General features: G+C 40.3%; 2 long non-coding RNA genes across 3 annotated transcripts; one reads left to right on the forward strand and one right to left on the reverse strand.

Moving 5' to 3' along the window:
- Positions 1 to 5,775: 5,775 nt before the first annotated feature.
- LOC148353724 (uncharacterized) lies at positions 5,776 to 14,918 on the reverse strand. Of its 2 annotated transcripts, XR_015852469.1 has the most exons (5): positions 14,794 to 14,918; positions 13,088 to 13,274; positions 9,588 to 9,738; positions 7,444 to 7,600; positions 5,776 to 6,673 (listed from the first exon to the last, which is right to left on the reverse strand). It is a non-coding gene; the product is annotated as an uncharacterized LOC148353724 (long non-coding RNA). The 2 variants fall into 2 exon arrangements; XR_015852470.1 differs by lacking the exon at positions 13,088 to 13,274 and having other exon boundaries at positions 14,794 to 14,852.
- LOC148353725 (uncharacterized) lies at positions 14,673 to 24,536 on the forward strand. The gene is made up of 5 exons (XR_015852471.1): positions 14,673 to 14,708; positions 17,489 to 17,819; positions 23,003 to 23,116; positions 23,271 to 23,417; positions 24,350 to 24,536. It is a non-coding gene; the product is annotated as an uncharacterized LOC148353725 (long non-coding RNA).
- The last annotated feature ends 288 nt before the right edge of the window (positions 24,537 to 24,824 follow it).

Raw genomic sequence — 24,824 nt, forward strand, 5'->3', positions numbered from 1 at the left:
GGCACATCAGAGGAGACATTTGCGCTTTATGAAGTGCATTCATTTGGCCATTTGCCATGTTTCCTCACCAGAGGACGGCGATGATGAATGGGAGAAGAGAAGAAGCAGATTTTCTCTCCCACCTCTCGGCGCTCCCCTGCGATTACTAATACAGAGCTCCCTGCAACCTCCCACACTATATGAAAACTGTAGGCTTGCTCTCATATCCCGGGTAATCCGCAATTTCCCAGAATCATTAAACTGAGACTAGCATCTCTGATGGCTGGCGATACTTGACGTATTATGATTATTATCATACCGACACCTTGTCGTTCCCCGGCAAGTGGCGTCGGGTCGTTGGGAAATCGATGTGGAAGACTGGCATAATAGCCTTACTACATCGATGCCTTTCACAATAATAGCCCCTCTTTGGTATGTGCATGACAAATCACTTTGACGTCTGTTCTATCCTAAATCTTAGTTTTTTTGTTTGCCGGGAAGTGACATTTTTTACACGTTTCCATCCAGCAACACGAAATCAGATCACATTTGTATGCTAAAGACATTGCCAATGATCTACACCTTTTTGCATTAATGTGAAAAGTTAACAGACTTGGCTTTCACATACGCGGACATACTGTACATGCATGTCAAATAATAAATAAATAAAAAGCTGGGGTCTTAGCCCCTTTATGTTATCCTTGTTTGTTTTTCTCCCCTAAATTGTTTTTGCTATTGAATGCCTGCAGATGGGTGTAACAAGTGTATCTTAGCTGGGAAACACGCAAGACAATAGCTTGAAGCCTTACATGGTACATTGTCAAATTTGATCACAATCTGAAAAGCTAAACATTGTATTTTACACATTTTTCCAAGAGTAGGTTTGAGCATTTCCAAAAGTGACCATTTGGAGACAACCAGTTTTCAACACTCAAATCTTTGCACATTTGTATTTTAGTTGTTTAAAGGTCTGACATAGTTTCTGGCCCATGTTGTACTTCAACATGGTGTCCCATAAAGTGGCTTGCCATACTCTGTCAACCTCCTTCTTGAGATCAACAAAAACGTGATAGAGGTTTCTCTAATTTTGTTGAAACTTCTCACATAGAATTTGCAGATTAAAAATCTGTTCTGTTGGTTTAAGATGATTTGATGGTATAATTGTAATCATTTGCAAGTCTTTTGAGACATCTTGTGATCAAGGGCTATACAAATAAATGTGAGTTGACCTCTGTGGTGCTCTTTCCCTACCTAAAAACCTGCCTATTATACGCCTATGATGTTTTCAGCTATGGGTCTTGTGACTTCTAAATAAAAATTGCAAGTGTATTCTTTTTTAATATCGAAGACTTACAAAGGAGATTCTAAAGGATGCTAATTAGTTATTCTATTAGTCCGCATTAAGAGTTGTTCATTATTTTAACTGATACATCATTGATGCTACCGGCCAATCCTATTGCTTGTCTTGGATATCCACACCCTTGGAGGTTTTTCTGCTATTGTAACCTCGGATTGTAACCTAGGAGATACAATAAAAACAAAGGGCTCAGCTGAAAGGCCTTTAGAACAGGTTGGATATTCTTTTCTAAAAGGTTTATCTCCCTGTCCTTCTACCAAGTTCCACATCTGTTAATATCTTCTCTCCTTATTTTAAGTGTCTACTAACTTTTACACTCATCATACAGGTTGCACTATTTGTGTGCAAAAAAATGCCATCTGTCTTGGATAATTAATCCTTAAAGTTAAATATCTTTTAAGCCGTACCAGCGTTTACTGCTCATCTTCCGTTGTTTCCGGGTGTTTTTGTGGTTTTTGTGCAAAGGGGCTGTGATAAAAACAGCGCAGGGTTCAACATTATCGTAATTCAAGTTGATCCTTTTCCATGGTCCTCCTGGAATGAACGCTATCTGACCGTAAGTGGGTGGAAACAGAGGCGAGCTGAACCGCAGCGGGCTGGCGGATCTGGAAACACTCAAACTTCCAAATGCATCATTGACTCTATGCTCACTTTACTGTTTATTAATGCCACCCGTGGTGAATATGGTGGAATTTACAAAAACTGAATGGCTTAATCCAGACTATTGCAGTTTGCTGTGACTGTCGCAGTAAGATACCGGGAAAAATTTATGTTGGAAGGAGAAAAATGTGCATTGGGTGGATTAAATCCAAGGCTAACATATTATCTTTTGCTATGCTTCCCCCTTCATGGCCTAAGTTGCTCCTGGCATGTAAATCGCTGACACGAGGAGAAAAAAATGTAAACCAAAGTATGGGTAATATCATCACAGCAGAATTTTTTTCCCTTTTCAGTTTTAAATGACTTTGTAAACGTTGCCAGGATCAAGTGCAAGGCCAACAGCCTCACATTGCCAAGCCTGTCTTAATTGAATGTCTGAAAATTAAAGCTAATGCTAATTACACTTTGTACGTCCGAGCATTAAACATGTCAAACACCCTCTAGATCAGGGATCGGAGAAACTTTTTGAGTTGCAGGCAACATTGGGTTGACACATGGTGATGGGGTCCATGTAAGGAGGAAAAAAACAGAATAATTGATTTTTTTATTCTATTTTTTGGTACATGCCAAAAGTGTCAAATCCGATACCCCGCCGGTCCATGAGAAAAACGTATCCAGGTCTCATCACAGAGATTAAATATCTTAAGCGAATTACAATCAAGTCTGAAAACATGAAATTTGGGATTGCAATTAAAACATTCATGACTATGTAGAAATTAGGCGGAATGATGCTCTTTTTTTATAACATGTGTCATGTTAGGATATTCTGTGATTGCTCTAGAACAGGGGCCATGAATATTAAAGTTACATAATGTTATGAATTAAATAGTGTGATATCATATCATTTGAGCTACCTAATCTATAAGAAATTTGTGTCTCAAGAAAAGTTACGATAATTTCCGGAGATTACCAATAGAGACAGGGCCTTACAGTCTTTTAATTATCATCCTATTTATCTTGTTACTGTATTTTTACGATTAATTACTTTATAGCTGCCAAGAGTTGACTTGGATGCTTTTGGAAAGCTGGGAACAAATTCATTGGTTTTCAGATACATGTGCTTAAGAACACTAATGGCTCTGCCTAAAGGCATGTGATATGGTCATCCCATATGATCTGACTGGTTCCTTTCTTTCAAATATGGAAAATTCAAATTTGGTGTTGATTTTCTAACGGCTCAATTCAAGATACCACCAATTCATGCAGAGCCCCAATGTTATAGTGCAGTAAATGGATGAATTGCTCTTTATATGGAGGGCAAGGTTTGTAATTTCTTTAGGTCTAAAACAGCCGACCTTTAATTTTGAAACCCTGAGGAGAGAATGGCAACAGCTGCTGTTGTTTTCCCAGTGGTGCGGTCGCTCATTAGTGCCCTTGTAACCCATCTGAATCAATTTGAAGCGGCCATTTTTTGATGCATAATGACGTTATGCAGAAATCAAGTTTTTACACAAACCTGTCAAAGTCTCATAAAAACCTGCATAAAGTCAAGCTAGCTTGTCAGTGATTGTAGGTATTGGGCCTGATGAGGAACAAATGCCATGTGACAAAGTAGTGGTAAAATATCGGTAATGGATTACTGTAATATTACGGTGACCCTCCACTATATCATAATTCTTTTTTGATCTATGTGTGACAATAATACAGTTCTCATTAAACGTTGAATATTCGCACCAACAAAATGAATACAATAAACTAAAATTAAAACCACAATGTGTTTACAAACAATTAATACCAAAAATCATTCGAAGCAATCAGAAAAATAACCTAAAGCGGAAGTAAAACCAAAAACTCCCCTATTATAACTTTGTTTGCGGACCACACAGTGTTTTGATAGATACTATATCCCAGAACCATGGTTGAACATGAGCTGAAACCTGAGTAACATGGGTATCAACATTCTCCATGTATAAGAACACATGGATATTGTTTCTTTACTCAAAATACAAAAGTTTAGATTTTTAGAAAATGTGCAACATTGTTAAAACAAGAACAGGGATAAACAAATGTGTTGAATTATTTTTCCAAAAATGTGAAGTTTCCCAATTTATTACTTGTGAGTTTTTTGGTACAAACCCATTGGTATATTTAAATGTATCATGTTATTGCTGTAAAAGAAAAACAGTCATTTCTGAGTTTTGCATTTGTCTATTTCTAAACCAGGGGTCTCAAACTCAATTTTTTCAGGCGCTGCCAGTGATCAGGTCTGAATGAAACTAGGCAGCACTTATACACAAAATAAAGATTATTAAGAACGATTAAAAATCAATCAATTAAACAGTAATAAATAAAACAATACTGCAAAGAATAAAAACTGTATGGATTTTGGAATTTTTTACTTGTTAAACCATCTTCTATCATCATTTCAGCCACTGTCAATATCCTTATGATACGCATATCGCATAAGTACATGCATCTCGTAGACGCCCTCGAATAAACTCTTCCTTTTTACATTTTTCTTTGGAGTTTGAGTTGGTGTTTGGACTGTACATGAAACAGGCCTTATTTAAACCATTTAAATGCTACACTAACGAATAGAAACTAAAAAATACTGTGAGGACAGGAATTAAGTCGCTCTCCAGCATCGTACCCCAATTCCTCTCACTTAGTGTGTTTTGCCTAAACAGCTTTGCTAAAAGTAGGGGAAAAGCCGGTGGGTGTGGTGGAAAACAAACCAGCAGTGCTCTTTCAACATACTTAATGAAAAAAATATTCTACTTTCAACCTTTTCAAAGACACCTCAAGCGACTCACCCCACCTTTAAACTATATATGTGAGTAAAAAAAAAAGAATTATTATAATTCAGATTGTAATGTGTGTCCTTAACCTTTAATTGTCCAAACAAAAACTGTTCTGAAATTGGCTTCTTGCAAAACAAATAATGTAACATTTAACTCTCGAGACGTATGGTGAAAAAGGCAAATACAGCCAAGTAGTGTTTAATAATTTAATCGAAAGTTATGTGCAAAGCAAATCCGCCAGCCTTTAAGCATCAGTTCAACAGTGGGGACGATTGCCTTCCTATAGAGATAATCCATATCAAACTCTTACATAAAACGTACATACTAATGTGGGGGGCCTCGCTGTATCATTCTGCGGGCTTCAAACCATGACCATGTCTTATAAAATATGGTCCCGTCAGTTTACAGAGGCTTTTTTTGTAGACATAGTCTTCTAAAAAGCCCACAACATTATCTGTGTTTTTTTTGTTCATCTTAATTGTTTTAACTGTTATTTGTAAAAATATCGAATGATTGAAATTAATGACCTCAACAGAAATTTTATACTCCAGTAGACTCAGCGTTTTCACCAGCACGGAAGTCGATTAGGAAGCACAGAGAAGAAAGACACATTTCCTTCTAAGAAGAAGAATGTGTAGCAAATATGGGTGGTAAATAAAGTATTCTAATAACCAATTTATTGACCAATTGAATTAAAGTTTATTCTTTTCAAAACTCGTTTTGCCTTTTTGGAGCACCACATACGTTTTTAGATCATTATGTCAGGAAATTGGATGATTAACCTTTTTTAGTTTTTCTGTAGGGTGCCTACACACACTTTAGGTGAATTCTTTTTCCCGTTATGATAGTTCAATGTACTTTAATGAAGACACACACACTCTTGGATTTAATAACTTTTCTTTTACTAATCATCTACTAAAGAAGCATGAATAGAACACCAAATAATAAGAAGAAAATAAAACAAAACAAAACTAGAAGTTGAGAACTTAAACTGTCACCATTTGGATGGGTAACAACATTGGCTTCATTATTACGTTATTGTATTTTGATCAAGTTCCTCGTTTTACCTCACACCAATAACAATACCTAGCAACAATGAGATGTTCTGTGAAGTTCTGCGTCGATGAAGATGAAGGCCCGGACTTTATGTCCTCAGCTTTCGAGCGATGAGGAATCCTGGTAGGCTCTAGAGCCGGTTGGGACGAGGACCACCGAATGCAGAGTGTGGAAGGAGAGGTTGACTGCTGGTGGCTTGATGCTTTTCAGAGGTCGCTGGCTTTGTCCCAGTGGTTTGGCTGCCGACCTAGCGAGGCCCGCCGGCTGCCTGTTGAGCTGAGACCTGGCCAGGACCAGCCAGGGCCTTGGTCCAGCTTTTTCTGCTGTTAGGACATCCCTCCTGCCTTGTGACTGGCCAAATCAGACTGCTGTTGCGAGGTGAGACGTGTACCAACTCTGGGTTCCAGTTAGCTGAAACTGGCGGACCCCCTTAGTGGAGCTGTCACGGCGACCTTTGATAAAAACATGCAGCTATAGCCCCTGTCCCCAACCTCACATTCCAGCAGTATCAGTCAGATAACATTTATATGAAATCGACTTATAACACAGTATTCACCTCACATGTTTTAATGATGTTCTGACATTGCAAAACGGAATTCTGACCAAACATTGAATACTTTACCAATGTAACACGCGGAAAATAATGTATTTGTTATAGAAAAGGTTTGGTGAATAGTTGCATTGTGGAGAGTAATCACCCTTTTAGGTTTGTTAAGACCCTGGGGCACCACTGAGAACGCAACTCTGTACAACTCTATCCACTGCTGATGGTTCCTGGCCTGAGTTAGGGCCGCTGCAAAGTCGGAATCAGTCCATTGCACAATGTTGTCGGCCCAGTTTTTTTCAGTCTTCTTCTCCTCCTGCTCCCTTGGTCTGTGACCTGGAAAATGATCACGGACAGTTCGGATGATCTTGTGACGTGACCATACTACTGCAGTGTTAATCTGTGAACAGATCATACCACACACAAAACTGGAATCTAAGTGTCAAATAGTTTCCAAAGACACAAGGCTCCCTCCTTTGGAAGTTAATGACTAAAAATGTCCAGAGTGAGATGGGGCCACCCTGAGGGTTTGCATTGCGCCTGCTTTCTTTCTTTTTTTCTCGGCTTGTGTGTGCGTGATGGTGACAATTTGGGCGGATGGGTCAGATGAAAGACAACAGAAGGAAAGCGGGATCAAAAGGCGCCTGCTTTCCTGTCTGGCTGCTTGTTGCGCAGAGGCCATGCATAGTGCATTGGATTGATATCAAGGTCTCCGTACACAGCCCAACATGCAGTGGCCTTATTATTCTTTACTTCAATAACAAAGCCGCCGTCTTCCCCCTCTCTTCGCCTTCAAAGGCACAGCTCTCCACAACTGAAGTAACACATCACTTTTCAAGGCACTCATCTGCCTTGAAATTTAAATAACACCCTTTGAACGGCATCTTTGGGAAAAAGACATGGCCAACTGCTGGGGCATTGGTCATCCTGAACTTTGCCTTGGTTTCCTCACGCCACATAACTTTTCATGGCATCCAATCCGAAGCCATCGCAACGGCATCGGTTCCTTTCCCACCCGCACGACAATAACTAAGTTGTCCACATCCATTCCGCAGAGTTATCCAGCCGTAGCCCATAAAACCGAAATAACATAGAGGTTTACTCACAGTAAGGGGCAAGCCTTGCATCGGACCCGGGCAGCCATTTGAAGTGACAGGGCCGCCCATCATGCAACTCTAACGGGGTCAGGGGGGCCTTGTGGGGGACTTGATCCAGAGCGAGGCCGAAGGGACCGCCAGGCCTTTAGAGAGGATGGATGGAGCGCTGGTAGGAAGGAAGGACGGCTTGATTACATCATTTTTCAACACTCGGAGAGAAAAAAAAGAGCTTGTAAGGACCTTTGGGCAGCCAGATTGACAGTCGACCTATCTGCTAATATATTTTGGAGTGATCTATCAAAAGCAAGAAATTGTTTTTGTCCAAGTCTAACTGAGGCTAAATATGAGAGTGGAAAACTCTCAACATTCATCAATGTTAGTAGTCGAATGGGGCCATATTTTGGAAAATGGTCGTTTTTGATGACTTGGTCTCTGGAGTGCAGAGGGGCATTGGTACAGAGCAAACATTTTGTAATCTGCTGGTTTAGAAAATCTATTCAACTAGATATGTTTTACTGTTACCTAATGGTGTGGCTAAATTTATATTAAAAAAAAATCCACAATATGTGTCTATCATAACAAGGTCAGGTGAAGATCTGGAGCCACTTTCAAGTGAGTTCTAATTCGACCTGCTGCCAATAGTCTGAAATTCATTTTATTATTAATGTTCATCTAAAATCTTTCAACAAGTTATTTTACTGGAATAGAGAAGGTCAAGTAGTGTTGAAACAACTGTTGTAAACGAATAACCCTTAAGTTTGAAATGGATAATTATTCACATTTATCACATTTTATTGTTTGTCCTAGAAAGGAGGTCTGTATGCATCTGGTTGTGCTCATAAACTATGTTTTGCATTTAGATTCTACATAATTGAGGTCTACGAAATACAACTTTACTGTACGAAAAATGGCATCTTCAAGAAATCAGTACATTACTTGCTCTAGTATGAATAGCAATATGAATATGAATAGAACAATCTACTGTAAGTCCAACGGTTGACCTAAGGGCCTGGTCACACAGCCTTTTGCGTCTGTATCGCGGGTAAAATTTTGCGATTTTTTTTTTTGCCCGTGGTTGCCCACGATAGAAAATGCGCAAAATTCGCCAACCCGCTGTTCATCCGTGGTATGCCCGCAAAACAGACGCTGGTGACTGTTCCGCTTCCTCATCGCGTCAGTTCCACGTCTTTTCCGCGTGTGGACAACGGGTATAAGAGCTGCCGAGCCGGGCTGTGGAAATCATGACCGCTCAAGACACAGTCCCGTGAAGATCAAGATTTCAAGCTATGGCACCGAAGAAGAAGCCAATATGTTATTATTGTAATAGTTTTTCATTTTTATTTTATTATCTTGTTATGAAATGAAAAGAAATATCAAGAAATAAAAATGGATTAAGACGAGGTCACTACGGTGACGGGGATCCATGTTCACCCCTTGACGTCTCGAGCACAACTGACGTGTGCTCGGCAAATCGCGCTGTATACACGCGGAGAAAGGCGTTTGACCGTCACACGCGTTACACACACTAATTCACGTGATAACACCGCGATACAGGCGCAGAACAAACGTGCAATGACCGTGCTCCACCCGCGATTACCCGCTAAAATTTCGCGTCCTACCCGCGTGTAACCACGCCCTGGCCCCGGCCATAGCACGTCGTTCCGCATCTGTACCGCGTCATTACCTCGTGTGTACCACGTGTGCCGCCCGCGGTTACCCGTGGTCTAAAGTTTTGAGCAGCGCAAAACTTTTTCGCGCGGCCAACCGCGTGTGAATTTCTTGCCGCGTATAAAGCACGGCTGTATCTCGTCTGTATCGCGATCTCAAAGCGTCCAACAGCGTCTGCTTTACGGGTAGAACTTTCTGGCCGTGATTCAGCCTCGATACGCCCGTGAAAGGCTGTGTGACCGGGCCCTAAGGGAACAGTGTCGTTCTTTTGAGAAGGAATATAATGGGGTTGTCATTTAGAGAACACACGCTCCTTCCAGTTCCAAAAGCAGAATTTTGGTGGGAAGGTTCCGGGAGTTAATGACCACCGAAAATTAAGTGGCGTTTTTCGTCTGTTTCATTGCGGATGTGTTTTGTTTTCGGTGCGTTTCCTGAACATCTCCAAATATTCCCCGAAGGTACGCTGCGGTGTGATGTTGCACCACCTGTTTTCAAGGAGCGCTGGCTGCTCCCTGGGGCCCCTCAACAAATCATCTCGCTTGTTCTTCCTGAGGGGAAAGCCATGCAGTCACTCTTGGGTGTTGGGTGTCACATCATTGCCAAAAGACTTAAGAACGTTTGTGTCTGTCCCAGAAGCTTGTGAGAAAAAACATTAACAATACATTTGGCTGTCACTTGAAAATCATGGAAATTGTCACACCTTATTTTCAAACAATAAGAATATAAAATGTTTATTTGACAATAGGGCTAATATGTTTGTCAAGGACTGCTAATGATAGTTCAAACCCTTTTAACTCCTTCTTGAATATTTAGAATTCTAAAAAGGGAGTTAATGATAGATATAAATAGAAACATAATTGTTAAAAAGTAAACTACAACTTGTTTATTAGTAGACACACATCTAACAAAAGTTTCCAAATTTTGGGCAAGTGCTTTATGACATTAAATCCTTGTAAAATGCACAGACTGAGAAGCCCCTGCTGCATTTTTTCATCCATGATTTCGAGTACAAAGTGTGTTACCCTGCACATATTCACAGAAAATAAGGAATTCAAATTCAGTAAAACACACGTATATGCATATATTCATGTTCACAATTTTCTTTTTCAAAAATGCTGAATTCTACATTATTGTTATTATGAATACAATTAGTAAGTAACATATTACTGCTGAATGTTTGAAGATGCAGATTGAGGCATGCGATTGTATTGCCTCACAGTGGAGGGCAGTAGTGAGACTAAGGCCTGTGATATGGTGCACACCTCAGCCTAACCCCCATACATTAGAATTGTTAAAAGTATTGGCAAGCTAACAGCAAGTCAAGACAGTTTCTTTCGTGTTGCATGTTTTTTTTTCACAATATACGATTACCTATTGATTCTGTATTCCAAACGAGCAATATGTAAGGTAGTATTTTGCAAAGCTGCGACTGGCTGGCAACCAGTTCAGGGTGTCCCCTGTCCACTGCCTGAAGATAGATGGGATGGGTTCCAGCACCCCCGCAACCCTACTGAGGATAAGCAGTGCAGATAATGGATGGATGAATGGATATTGTGCAAAGCATCTGCACATGCACAGTAATGCATGCAATTCTCTTGCCTCATGGAAGAAGGCGACAGTGAAACCAATGATTCTGGTATGGAGTTCACCTTATTCAATAGAAGTAATCCTAGTAGTAGCAAGCTAACCGATAGTGAAGCCATCCAATAACTTTTTTTCGTTGCATAGGCCCTTTTTTCATAATAGAGTATAACCTATCTATTGATAAATTTATTTAAAAAGAACAGTACATAAAATTAATTTATAAGTTAAGGTAAGACAATAAAATACTTTTTTCAATGCTTGTGTTTACACCCTGCTATTTTGATCTGCCCATCAAATGATGAATAAGATATAAGTTAATTTACCTGTAAATATAACTGTGCCTCACCAGACGCTGACCTCACCGCACATGATGGGCACTAATATATTTCTATTTGGGTTATTTCTATTAAAAAAGCCAAAAGTCGCCAAGTATTTTGGAACTGATAGTATTTGGATGATGTACCATAATATATGACTATCAGTCCTTTTGACATTGCTCAATATTCCTATTCTGTTGAGATGATCATATTTTTTTTTCTTGTCAAAATCTATCATCATCTTTGAGTATTTGATAGGTTGGTCGTTTTGGTTGTAATATTTCTCAGAATTCACTGTGTGAATATAACTTGTTTTTATATTCCTAAATATAAAAACAATCTTTCACACACACACACACATGAAGTAATGTTTCAATAATCAGTCTAATTGCATCTCTTGTACGTTTATTAATCTTATATTCTTTTATTGTGAAGTGCTCACGTGTGCTGTTTCTCCCTGACGTATAATAAATCACGCCCACGTTGTGGGCGGGGTCTGTTTCCCTTCTCTGCAAACATCATGGAGGACATGAGTAATTCTGCTCTTGGTACCACGGTTAGATTTTAACATTATATGTATTTTATTTGTGTAAATATAGCCACGAAATAGTCTTAATAATGACTAACTTTAACAGTATTTTTTAGCTGTGGTTCTCTCTAGTATCCAAAATAGATGATACAAAGAGCACGGTCAAACCCACCCATCCGTCATGCATCCAGTTCTCAGCGGGGCGTGCACGACGACTCAACCGGATTCATTGTCCCGTTTTCAAACAGTCTCCCCTCCAAGGTTATTGGCCAAAATCCAAAGGTTGTTCTGGGATTCCAGTTCATCAGCGGCGCAGGCATGTGGAGTTAATAATTTGGAGCGTGTTTTACAGCTGTTACACAATGGATACTGTGTAAAACTTCCGACGACAAGGTGGCCTCTGAGCCGGCCGATTTTACAGCCCGACTGCGGATGACTGGACAAGTCAAAAGAAAGTTATTCACCCAAAGTCAAAGTGAAGGGTTTTAATTCATACAGCGCAGGCCGTAACTGGAATGTTCCCGGAGACAAACCCGACCAGATCTTAGTGTTTTCTTACTCGGGCGGTCGGTGGTGACGTGCCGAACATCTGCTCCATCTATAAACCGATTATGGCGGTCAGAACTTGGCTCACATGATGCAAGTGACGTAAGGCCGAGACATTCACCGAGGGGTCAGGTCATTAGCTACACCTGTAAAATTAATTATGTTTGCATTTACAGTTTATGTTCTGAAATGTGTGATCTTATTGGTCCGTCAAAGCACTTAATTTGGGTGCTATAACAGAGGTGGACCGTCAGAGCTTGCAAGACCTTCTTTGCAGCCCTGAAAAATATCTGAATCCTGAATAGTGATGGACAAAGTATATCCATCATTCACTATCTGCACCGCTTATACTGAGTAGGGTCGCGAGGGTCGCTGGAACCCTTCTCAACTATCTTCGGGCAGTGGGCAGGGGACACCCTGAAGTGGTTGCCAGCCAGTCGCAGGGCACACAGAGACAGACATCTCACTCGGGCATTCACACCTAGGGACTGGCCAATTAACCTGACATGCATGTTTTTGGAATGCGTGAGGAAATCAGTGTGCCCGGTGGAAACCCAGACAAGCACGGGCAAACATACAAACTCCACACAAGAAGGCTGGTAGCTGGATTTAATCCCAAGACATCATAGTTGTGCCGTGGACACGCTAACCAATCAGCTTCAGACCTCCAAAAATATTCCTTTGTGAAAGATTTTTCCATTTATATTACGAACGAGCACGACAGAGGCTGCAATGATGACAAGCCAGAAGTTGCAGTCTCAAGTAAACAAGTTTCAAATTCCATACTGGTCCTTTGAACAAACTTGTTGCATTGATTAAAAGTGAATAAGTTTGTAAAGAAAGTTTGTTGTAATGGATTTAATGTGCAAACATACCTAATGCCTGTGGTGAGCGTATCCAATCATAATGTCCATTCAGGCAGCAAACATACTTAAAAATTAAAAATCTGAACTTTGGTGTTTTTTTTTTTCTCTTTCTCGCCAAAAATAAAAACTGTTTACTTATTTACCGTCTGACTTGAAAATGACATCCATCAACAATGCTTCGCTCTCTTTGGTGTGCGCGTGGAATAATGAATATATTTACAGTATAATTCAGAAGTGCACTCGCCTCCAGATAGTTGAGATCCCCCTTTCGTGCACCTCTGTATTTTATTCAAAGCAGAAGCCTTCTATTACCCGGCCTATCACTACAGCCTGAGGAGAAACACAGGGTAAAATAGTGACTTAATATTTTATATTGGTTGGATTATTCATCCGCACAAAGACATTTCCTCACTTCCTCTCTGCACGTTGCCACATCCCATTTTTAATGAGGACGCCACAACGTTGAAACTTTTTAAAAATTCAAATATTTTCCTTCAATCTTTAAAGAGATTATATCTAATGAACTAAGATTAAATTTGGCGTGGCTTAACATCCATCTGCGGCGCTTGTAATTAGCCATGCACACCTCGGCTCTTGTAAAAATGAAGGGGTGGGGTGGATTGGTCAAAGCCCAAGTGAAACGAGAATTGGTTACACTTTAGGTATTACCCTATTTTAAGGACAATGAGGTGCACCCCCAAATATAGTCTTGTCATACATTTGTAACACATAAGGCACACTGGACTATAAAGCGCAATGAATTAAAACTAAAGCAAGATCTACCGTGTTTATTCCTGTATAAACATTGCAGATTGTTTTACACTTATGGTAAATTAAGTGGGCAGCATGGCGGATGGGTGGTTAGTGCACAGCCCAACAGTGCAGAGGTTCAGGGTTCAAGTCCAGCTTCCACAACCTCCCCGGGTGGAGTTTGCACTCCGGTTTCCCCCACAAAAAAACATGCATGTCAAAAACACAGACACTGATATAAACGCATTATATGCATATCTGATGATGATCTAACTTTGTGTTTGTATTTATTTGCACCTTTCAGGACAAAATGTCTGTTTTCTACATTCTCTAACATTCGTTTCTGGCACAGTGAGTAATAATATTGCGATAATGATATAAAATCTAATGCCCCGTATATTATCTGTATCACTGGTGGTCTGGTGTTTGAGTGTCGGCACTCTCACCGCTGAGACCCTGGTCTGATTCTTTTTCTGTTTTACGATTAGGGTCAGCGATGTTTTTCGTTTTATCAATCATTGCACAAATACACATAGTAATGCACATGCATGAATATTGTATGCATTTTCAATCCCAACTATTTTAATTTGCGTTACTAAGGCACACTGGGTCATGGCACACCATTACATTGTTTGTCAATTTGGGGTTTTTGGGTGTGCCTTACAGCCCGGAAATTACGGTAATAGATTAGGTCAGCAGTATCCCTTACCTAATTGCACAATCCATGTTATTTATTTCTTATCAATCTGGCAAGGCATATTGTCAGGTTTTCAATGTAAATCTCTTGAATTTCTGTCTCAAGATAATTAGCTTGTTTTTATATTACTAAATATAAAAACAATGTTTATCACACACACACATAAAGTAACGTTTCAACAATAAGTGTAATTATATCTCTTGTACGTTTATCAATCTTGTATTCTTTTATTTTGAAGTCGTGTTCTTATCTGTACTGATTTTTCTGACGAAAATAAACCACTCCCTCTTTCGGTTTGGACTCCATCCAGAACGGACGTAAATTCTTGTCTTCCACCGTCATATAAAATAAATATGGGGAGAAAACGAAAAGTAAACGAGAACTTAAAAATGTCATGCAAACCTCTGCAGACCTGGGCTTCCGCGATGATCACACACTCCACTCGGAGGCTCTTGTTGCATTTTTGACAGCTTATGATTATGGAGGAGACAATTCTCGCTATTCTTCAAGGTATTGCATTGACGCACGTGTGATCACGATTGTCTGCGCGTTACCAGAGATGCCATTATTGATCAGAGCCCCTCATGTAAATTCTCTTAAGTGTTGATTAGGGAAGCGCTTAAGTGTATTCACTGTTGATCCTTTCATTTCAACTTATCAGACATGTTTTATTTGCTCTGAGCTGCTCAAAAATTCAACAAAATGACATTATTGATCTCAATTCACTGGTGTCCTTCATGGGCCCTCTCAAAGATATTTATGAATAAGAATCTTAGTCTGCCAAAACTAGCTGGTATTATTAAACTCTCTAAATCTGATACTTAGTCTAACCTTATAAAACCACAAAAAAACTGCTAAAGAGAGAAACCATAAGTATTTACATGATAAAGTTTTGATTCTACCTATTAAAAAAGTAATGAATATCTGAAAGGGAAAAAGAAAATTACAATTCCCTTTGATAACAGGTAATGTTCACTTATAGCTTCACCATACGGTGCTGAAAGGGTTTTACAATAGCTCACATTCACCTATCCGCGCAAACATTACAATACCAACTGTAAACTCCTGCCAGGTCCATTGGGAGGAAATCGGGGTGCAGGATTTTGATAGCCTTTGGGAGAAACGCGGGGTGCAGGATTTTAAACATAAATTAAAGGAATTCACAGACTTTATATAAATATATATATATATATATATATATATATATATATATATATATATATATATATATATCCCTGCGATTGGCTGGCAACCAGTTCAGGGTGTCCCCTGCCCACTGCCCGATGATTGCTGGGATGGGCTCCAGCACCCCCGCGACCCTACTGAGGATAAGCAGTGCAGCTGATGAGATGAGATGATATATATATATATATATATATATATATATATATATATATATATATATATATATATATATATATATATATATATATATATATATATATATATATATATATTTTAACTCTGTCTGGTATCCTGCTTGTGTATCCTGCTCGGTATCTATCCTGTCTGCCCCGTCCTGTCCGGTATTGACCCCGTCTGTCCAGTATCGGCTCGTGTATCTGGTATAGATCCCATCTATCTCGACCTGTCTGATATCTGACTCCAGACTCCAATATGTGGTATTGATCCAGTCTATCTCGTCTTGTCTCATATCTTGCTCCAGTCTCCAGTATCGATCCTGTCTTTCTCCACCTGTCTGATATCTGACACCAGTCTCCAGTAATTGGTATCAATGCCGCCTGTCTCATCCTGTCCGTTATCTTGCCCTAGTATCCGGTATCGATCCCGTCTAGCTCATCCTCTCCGGTATCGATCCCGTCTGTCCGATATCTGCTCGTGTATTCGGTATCGATCTCGTCCGCCTCTGGCTTCCTGTTTTGACGTGCAGGTCTTTTGTCTCACTTCTTCCGCCTAGCGATTGCATTCACTGGCGTTTGTGTTCACGCCCATGCCCTATTCCTGTAAAAATAAAGCTTGTGTGAAAACCTTACTCGTCTGGGTCCTCCATCTATTCTGGTTCTGGCAAGATGAGGTTCCCGCGGACTGGTTCTGAAAATAGCTCTCTAGAGCTGGGTCATTATGAATTTCCTGAAAAATTATTGGTTGAGTGCGGTGGTCTCAATTTCCCGGCGTGGGGACCAAATGCAGCCCCGGGATGATAGTTTAAGGCCCCTGCCTTAATATGAAAGTTGAAGGGACAGTGTGGATTATTCGCCCACCAGATGTTGCTGTATTCAGTCCTTCCACCGAGCATGAACAAAAGTAGACAAATTATGGAGACCAAAAGGCACTGCATTACTCTTGAAAAGAAGAAAAATAAGAAAATACAAAGAAAAGAAGAAACTAATTTAAAAAATGGCAAAAAAGACAAATAAGTAAAACTCAATAAAAATGAAAGTAAAACTAATGACTTAAAAAAGAGAAAAAATTAAAAATTAAAAGAAAAAAGAGGGATTTTTTGCATTTATCTCCTTTAGCTTTCATTCCTTTCTTTCCTTTCCCTTTCTTTTCCCCCATTGTTCTTCTTTTGCATACTTTTTGTTTTCTATTACCGTTTTACTCTTGTATTTATATCTTCGTCCCTATTTTTTATTCCTCTACAAATATACATCCCTCTATTTCTTGTTCTTTGTGAAAAGCTGGGTAACAATCTGAAAAGAGGATTCTTTCTCATCACTTTCAGTCTCCATAATTTGCATTCCTTGGACTCAATTCTGGTTGCACTACACATTACAGTGACATCTAGTGGATAATCTAAAACACTATTCCTTTGAGAAGAGCGGAATGCCTTTTATCAGTGCTTTTTGTGTGGAAAACCCATTTGGGGCAACGTCACCTAGACCCTAGCTTTAGCGGCCCCCTGTTATTTTCCTCTTTGAGTAAAAAAAGGGTTATACACAAACAAATACGGTATTCTTAGGACAGCAGAAAGGGCCATTTAGGCCCAAACAGAACTTTTACAATATTACCAAAACTTAACAGGTACTTCACACTGTAATCAGTAAATTCCGATCCACTCACAGGAAGGCAAGTGCAGGACCCTGGTATTTATTTTTCCCGACATATAACACTCTCCCGACTGTAACGGTTGCAGGTGACAGCTAAGAAATCCCCTCCAAGCCGACGAAGGAGGCGGCACTCTATTAGACACATGATGTGGGATTAGCCGACTGGAGTCTTCAAAGCTGCTATTACAACTCCCGAGATGTGATACAGGCCTCCCTGCCGTTCCCTGCAGGGGCGCCTTGCTCTTCCTCAGAGAATTACCTGACACCGACGTGTCGGCACGCTGGGAAAGCGTGCGGATCGGAAACAGCCAAGATCAGTCGCTTATGCCTGGCGACGTTCTGCGCCGAGCCAACAAATGCGTTTAACTGCGGCGTGCCGTGGATTTTGCACTTGGGCCTTCACTCCAGTCTGAATTAGTGAGTGATGTGTCGAGCCAGTTAATAAGCAACAAACACATTATTTTTCAGGGAGTATTTTATCTTTTTTTTGCATCTGTATACATTTTAATTTTATTTTCCTGTGTTTTTCATTCAATGGATCTTATATAACAATGTAAGTTTTATCTTGTATTACATAATTTCTTTGTTGTTGCTCTTAATCAGTGTTTCTAATTATTTTTTTATTGTGTTTTTTTCAGAGAGTTGGATTCGCTTGATACTAGTAGTACAAAAACAAGTTCCAAGTTTAAATGAGTTACAGTTTAAATTAATTAGTAGCATAATCGTTTTTTTTCTAAATTGTTCATTCATTTTGTGCATAACATAATTTTCCATTATTATTGGTAACATATGAGTAGAGGGACCCCCAAACCTTTTTCCCAGCTTTCTTCTTTTTTTCTAATTTTTCTTTTCTTCTTCTTTTGTTTCTTTTTTGCTTAATTTCATTTTCAAGTCAGATTGTGAACAATGTTACATAATAATTGGTAGTATATGGATTAAAGGGACGCATACAACTTGAAATGCCGGCTCTTTTTAGTGAACCGAGATGAAAGAGCAGCTTCTCTAAAAAGAGCTGCGATTCCCATTACTAGTCTGAATCAATCCACCTCTTAATAACAATTTTATGGCTATAAAACCTTTATTGCAGCTACAGCTGCGACACATAAAAAAATACATCAATAATGACCTCATGAAATCTCAATATTGTTTAGGAATATACTATTGTCACCCAAAATAATTTTCTTAACAATATTTAGCTTTCCTCAAAAAGTCTGCATTGAAAATGGCTTTAACAATAAATCTGCTACCAAATCAATGTATTTTGCTCCATTAGTCATTGTTGGTTTACCAAAAATGCTATAAAATAAACACAATATACTATTAATGCTAGTACAGTGGGTTAACAAGTGAATTACTGCCCCATTAATTTGTGAAAACGGTAACTTTTCTTTACACCTTCTAGCAGGGCCCTTTAAACCAATTTAAAATTTGATTGGCTACAGCAAAGCAATATCAGAGTTATGTTATGCTGCAGGGCCCCTGCATATTAAATATTGAAGGCGCCTGGGCAGATTTCTGAGCCTAGCAACAATTAATCCTAAAATGTGATTAGGTAAATGCTTAAATATGAAAGCACAAGTCTCGAAGCAGCGCAAGGAAAAGCGATGAAAGGAAACTGACGGACAATTTGGAACTATTGTATTTACCATTTGTGGCATTATTTAGGCAAAACACAAAAATAAGAGCACCAATCAGTGATTATCAATCATACAAAACCAAATATGATTAAAAACACCTGATTCAGATATTTTTTAGGCCAGCAGAGAAGGCTGTGAAGTCCCTCATAGCCCACCACTGCCTGACACCGGTGTGCCTGCACGCTGGGAAAGCATCGCAAGCGGGACGCCGACATCAGTCGGATATTCCGGCGCCTTGCTGTGCCAAACCAACAATCGTTTTGCGTTTACACCCTCCTGTGAGCTGCCACGGTGGCTTTGGCGGGCCCGTATCACAGAGAACGAGTTTAGGGTGCTCGAGCCGGAATGATGGGCGATAAAAGTGGATTACAGATGGAGGAGCGCTATCAGCATTGAATAGGCGTAGATGGCTTCCAAATGTTAATCGTGATTCACTTGTAGGTAATCGTGCTCATGTAAGCTCTGCTTGGAGGAATTAGGGTCGGGAAGCTTTTCCACACTCCTTGTGTGAAGTGTGAGTTTTATATGACGGGCCGACAATCTCATAAGTAGGCTTATAGACTGTGACGAGTACAGTGTCTTATTTGTTCAGCAGTGTAACTCATTTTATTGAGAGCAGACAATGAAATGTGACAAAAAGCTTGCAAAGTGAACATGAAAGAGAACATAAAAAAACATTGTTATTCCTGGAGGTGTAACATGTACGACAGTGAAGTTTGGTGAGGTTCAGGTCTGGTGAGGCTCATTCAGATTTGCAAATGAAGTAACCTAAATCTTATTCATCATTTGGTAGGCTGAGCAAGAAAGCATTATATAAACGGTAAACAGAAATCTGTCAATTGTCTTACTTTAAAGAGCTATACAGAATGTTGACCTTTTGTCTCGCCGCTGCCATCTCTTGGCTTGTGTCATCATTGTGGTCTCTGTCAACTCGTTCAAGGAGAGTATTTCTTAAAAGCGCTCAAATAAACCTTTCTTTTTTATCTTTCTTTGGGTTTGGGTTATGTTTAGACATATTTTACTTTCATCATTTTGTTGCGACGCTAACAAATCTGAAATTTAAAAAGATGGTGGGGGCAGGCATGGCGTCACCCACCATAATAAAACCATCAATATATAGGTAATCTTTAATCCTAAAAAGACGTCCATGCAAGAAGAAAATAATTACTGGATGGCTTGACTTGCTGTTGGAAAGTTAATACTACTACTAGCAAATGTTTGGAACTGAGATGTGCATAGAATCAGGATCCTTGGTCTCACTACTGCCCTCTGCCATGAGGCAAGATAACTGTTTATCTCATGCTGTATCTGCAGATGTTTAGCACAGTAATACGTTACATTCTAGTTGTATAAAAAAAATTCACAACATCATGAAATTTCAGCGATTCGGAAAAAAAGTAAAAAATTGTAAAGATATAATAAGATCGAACTTTAACACTGAATTAATATAACCTTTTCTTGCACTAGGAAGAGGAAGCGTATTTTTTTACTTACGGGTGGATGCTGGGTGACTCTTTCACAGCGCCACACAGCAGTGACGGCGGAAAAAAAAGCACGACAGTAAATTCCTCTATTTGGAAAAAGGTGCACACAATACAAAATCTAACTTAAAGCAAAGTCCGGATATTTTTCGACATCTCGAAAAAAAACCGTTGATATCTATTGCTTTATGTAAGTCGAATGATCGTAAGTAGGGGAACGTCTGTAAAAACATTGCGGCATACATTGTTGAATAACTATGTGAACTTGTTTCTCCTTGGCATGATTTGGATCAGATGAGGTGAATACTAATGAAGTAAAACAAAAAATATACATATTTGCACATTACAAACCTGCAGAACAAAATTGAAAGCACAATGATTCTGGGTTAGGAGCCACCTGGGCCAGCTGAGTAATTTTATAGTGGTCATCCGTGCACATATTTTACTGGAGTTTTATCACTACGCTCACCTGCACCGCAACAAAGAAGAAAAATGGGAAATATAAATCGGAAGAATGATAAAAAAAAAAAAAAAAAAATCCAAAATCATAACATAATTTTCTGAAGGTAAGAGTAAAAAAAGTGTCTGCATTCTGAACTTGAAGTTACCTTTTTTAAAGCCGAACGCTGGGAATTCGGACCTCCCAGCGCAAACATTAACGGTCTGAAATGCAGCTCTGGATGTAACAAAGGAAACAATACCAGGGAAGAGAGCCAAGACGGCAGAGCTGGCACGCCTGTTCCAGGGACCATGGGAATTTGGCTCCCAGAAATAATGGGGTTGAACAAGGCCCAGCACCACTGCTACTGTAGTTGGGAAAATGGTGCACCGCAAGCCAGGCTCCATCCAGGGAGACTTAAAACAGTGGCGAGAGGAGAAGGAGGGTGGCAAGCGGAGAGAGGGGGGACCAAAAAAATATGAAATATACAGTGTGGGTTGCACCTCGTGGTGTGCGGTAAGAAGAGTCAAATAATACAGGATGGGAAAGCCTGTCTTGTGTTTGTCCTCCGTAAGTGACCGTAAATCAAAGACATTACCCGGCTTGGCGTGAGAGGAACGCACGGCCGTAAAAATAAAACCGTAATAGACGACCGTATATAAAAGAGGAGATGTTTCCGCTGTGGTCAAGGTGGAGGTAAACTATCGGGCCCGATCCGTAAAAAGTACGATAGCAGCAGCCTCTCCAGCCTAATTAGGACAATAAAGGGTTATGGGCTAATGTATGAGTGCCATGCCAAAGCTAATGAATGCCTGGTATACCTTGTTTCCTCCCAAGCGTCCTTGGACTGTCATCTCCAACCTTTTGATGTTGTATCTGATTATCCAGGCAGCGATTAATCATGATTAAGTACGCGCCGAAAGTCTCCAAGAGCAAAAGAGAGAGGGGGTGTTGGGGGGCAGGAAAGTTGCCCAGGATCAGGCCTCCGTTCTGGGCAACACACGCCAGGCGGAGGCCGATAATTAGACGGCAGAGCAAAAAAGAAAAATCACGGCGCTTTTTAAAGTGTGGTCAAAGGAACCCCGTCTCTGTCCAAACTGTGGTGGAGGCGTCCAAGTGCTAACGCTTCGCGCCTTCTGTGTCTGCCGTCGACTTGGACGACACTTCCTTTAGGCGTGCCCGGCCGTCGCCGTTTTTTTTTCAACATGCCGCGCTCTCCAAAAACATTCCGCAGCTTTGATAACGGTTGATGGAATATAAACGGCTTAGAGCTCAGCGGAAGCAGCCACCTATTGGTCTCCATGCATTTCTAATGTAACCCACACACATGCACAAGGCCCTGGCTTCATTACGCAGAGACAGTGAGTCTTTTGCCAAGAGCCGGCCTTTTCAGTGAACAGATCAGACCTGTGACCGTGCAGGTTCTTTGATACCATGCACCCCAACTCAAAAAGCTGTGGCCCGCTTGCTCGTGTGCCAAAATAATCCAGCCTGTGAAAGGATATTTATCATGGCAATAACATGGTGGGACATGTGTCGACATCAGAGTTGGGACTAATGCATCATAAAGGAGTCTATTCCTGAAACAAAAATACTTTTCTCGCTAACGAGTACTTTAAATTGAAATCAATAATATATGTTTTAACTCTACTGTTACCACAGAGTGCGTTCCTGCAATATTCCGCTACTCATCACATTGTCTATACAACCCCTTGATCCGCCAAATACATTCTCCAAAGAGTGGGCGTGTTTATATTTACCAACTAAGTATGAGAATGCTTAGTTTTTAATCGTTAAGATGTTTTCCCTACTCTATACACCCGTGCACTCAAGCCAAATTAAATACATCAGGGGGTCAGCTTTCATGCGCATATTTGGTTGTGTGTCACAAGTAGAGATTGGCAGGCATTGCTTGGGGATGGGGGCTTGGCTTATACAAGTACAACAAACCACCACGATCTAAATTGGGCAACGAGAGCACAGCATTTAAGGTGAAGGTATGCTGAATTTTGTTCTCTTTACTTAAAGAGTTTTGCAATATAGTTTTGACAGTACCCAGAAATGGAGAAGATCTTCAAGGTGTTTAAAGCCCAGAGATGAAATGGATGTGGAGTCATTCAGCTATGAGTCTGTTTACAGGCGTCTACAAGTTCGCAAGTGGGTGTACACGCTTTCCTCTATTTCTTTTATTATGTGGATATTTTAAAGCAGTTTTAGGGGGCAAACTTTTCATGTAAGTATGCATATACCGGAGCAATAACCCCAAAGTGGGAGGTGGCCTGAGTTAATAAAACATTCTTGACTCTTTCAGGGAAATTGATACAGAGGAGGGAATTTCCTTGCACGACCCAATCGATGTGTGGCAACACCTGCCGTTGAGAGTGTTTGGGTGACTAAAACCCCCAATTCCAACCCCCAATGCCGAGCGCTAAGCAGGGAGGCAACGGGTACCAATGTTGTAAATCTAGGGTATTACTCGGCCAAAGATCGAAAAAGCGACTATCCAGTTCCGGGTTGGTTCCCCTGGCCCCAAGGCCACTGAGCTTGTTTATGCAAGTGTATTCAGTGATTTGCAAGTTAGAGTTATGTGCTACATTTTGGTGTTAGTAACCTGGAGGGTTAGGGAGTTACTTTTATGTATAGTAAGTAGTTACTGTTACTAATAATTGCTTTTCAGTCATGTTTTAGGTATTAGATCAGGGGATGGTGTAATAATAGTCTGTGGTTTTCTATAATCTGTGGTCTGTGCAGTCCTTTGAGACTCCTTGTGATTAAGGGCTATACAAATAAACATGACTAGACTTAATGTGGCCAACACCAGTTGCGATCAGAGAAGGGCCCAGAAAAGAGTTTCTTTCATGTATGGGCCCTCGCAATGACACCATCAGTACAGCAACACAACGGCTTACTTTTTCATTTTTTGAAGTTTTCTGACCTTTTACTGCTAATGCATTTAGCACCGAGGCCCCTATAATGACTTTACCAGCGCGGTGGAGGCCCTTGAATGACATGACGCACCAAAGGGTGTCGACCAGAAGTCGGAAATTATTGCCACTATCAATAATATTACAGCTTGAGTGGTCCACACGGAGTTTAGGCAAATAATACTTCCTTTTCTTACCGCCCGGCTAGTCACAAAGAAAAGTACTTTAGGCAATGAGGTCCGACTGAAGCGTTCTTGAAACCGCACTGCTCGATGATGGTTTCCTTTTCTAAGCTCGTTCCTGTTCAACATAGCTCCGATTGGATTTTACGCGGACGATTTATCGTTTCCACCTTGGTGTTTTTCATTGCTACTTTTCCATCAAATCAGTTTTCTACTCCCCCTCAGCCCATGCCGGTATTTCAAGCCCAAATAATGGTAAATGATGTGTTCCGCATGTTGTGCAGGAAAACAAAACAACCCCCGATGACAAGGAATGCACCGCAACTTCACATCTGCCGCTGGAGTGGAAAATCTCCTGACCGCAAACGCATAAATCAGCCCGCACCTCGCACAATAAAGATGTGGAAAAGTAAAGCAAAGAGGCAGTGTCAGAAGAGCAAGACAGGAAATAAGCCCATAATTGTTCAGACGTGAAACACAGGAACACAGGAAAGATGAATTAAAATATTTACAGATCTACAAAAAGATTATAAAATCCAAAACAATTTTAATATTTTATATACTCAACAATGTCAACAACACAGAATCTTTAAAAAATGCATATTACCCAATCATGGGCCAGTAACCGGCTTCCGTCGTTCACTTCAAAGAGCATGGAACTGTTACATTTGCAAATGACACATCAATAGCAGTGAGGTTCATGCCTGGTGAGGCACAGAACAGAACCTATATCTTATTCATCACAGGGAAAATGGCCAG

Source organism: Urocampus carinirostris, chromosome 13 (genome assembly GCF_059441175.1).
Source record: "Urocampus carinirostris isolate Australia breed hairy pipefish chromosome 13, RoL_Ucar_1.0, whole genome shotgun sequence".
In the NCBI taxonomy this organism is placed as follows: Eukaryota; Metazoa; Chordata; class Actinopteri; order Syngnathiformes; family Syngnathidae; genus Urocampus; species Urocampus carinirostris.